Below are 1,440 nucleotides of genomic sequence, written 5' to 3'. Positions count from 1 at the left end.
CAAAAAGTGGTTCGTCTTGGAATATCCCTCAAAGGGATTTGGAGGAGGCATTGTTGCAAAATGATTGGTAAGAACAGATTTTGAGGATGAAATCTAATTTAAGTGGGGGACAATTGTAACATCTAATGTAGGTACTTGATCTTTCAATGCTTTGAAATTATTAAGGAATGATAAAACCTCATTTTATAGTTGGTCACGCCGTGAGAAAGAGTGTCTCACGACGTGACATTCGTCTGAACCGCACATCCTTCCTTGAGGCTCACGACATGACACATAGGATTTCACGTCGTGAGAGCAGGCTAACCCTAATCTCGTGTTTTACACCCCATTTAAGAAAAGTGTGAGCCTAGTGTTTGCAAACCCTCAACCTCCATCATTTCCTTTGGCCCAAATCGATTTTTTCCTCCATTGTTGACCTTGAAGAGCTTTTTGGTGATTTTGGCTCTTAGAAGAAGAAGACGACTCCTTGGATGCATCACTTGTGGTAAGAAAACTCCTTACCCACCATCCTTCAGTGCTTTTGGACCTTCGTAAGTCCTAAAGCTCCAACCTTTCTATCTATTGCATGTTAGATCATAGATTTGTTTCTTTTTCTTCATGGTGGGGTTCGATATTATGCATGGGATCCATGAAGTTAGCAACTTTATGGATCATTGAGGCATTTTCCTTAGTATAAGTTCCAGATCTGAAGTTCGGTGTTGGTTTTAGACTCTAAGCATGAGTCTTGATCCTATTTTCTTCTTATTGACCTAGTTAGTGTCCAAGTCATGCATGACTGAAAAGCAACAATTTTTATGGCCCTTAGGGTCAGGGAAGACCCTCTAGAAAGCTTCAAGGAGTGGCTTAAAGGATTAAGAGCTTAATGTTCAAAGCTGGCCAGAGCATATCTCACGAATTTAGGAGTAGCATGTCACGTTGTGAGAAGTGAGTTTTCGCGACTGTTTTGTTCGGGTTCGGTCACAACGTGGCCTATGGGTGGTCACGACGTGACCGTTGACTGAAGTTAACCATGGTTGACTTTTTGGTTCAAACTGGGGTTGTAAGGGTGTAGGCTGATAGGGTACGACTTTACTGCTACTAGGTGTCTTGTTAATCCCGTCGACCTTATGTGTGAGAGTTGTCGTGTTTCTAACTGCTATTCGCAAGGTGAGTCCTCTCACTATACTTGCATGTGTGGTAGTATGTGCATGCTAACCAGTTGGGTCTTAGTTGTTGATAATTGTTATATGTGAACTGAGTTGCTGATAATTCTTGGACTGATGTGAGTCTATAGAACTGTTGTTAATCTCCAGTGTTGCTGATAACCCGTGAGGCGTGCTGTTAATCCCCAGGGCATGTTGTTAGCCCACTAGGACTGCTATTAGTCATCAGGCTTGCTGATAACCAATAGTTGATTATTATATTGTGTTGTATGAGATATTTATGGAACTCGCTAAGCTT

This window comes from Lactuca virosa, chromosome 9 (genome assembly GCF_052849685.1).
Source record: "Lactuca virosa cultivar CGN04683 chromosome 9, Lactuca_virosa_CGN04683_v6, whole genome shotgun sequence".
NCBI lineage: Eukaryota > Viridiplantae > Streptophyta > Magnoliopsida > Asterales > Asteraceae > Lactuca > Lactuca virosa.
Note: the sequence above shows the minus strand (reverse complement) of the source record.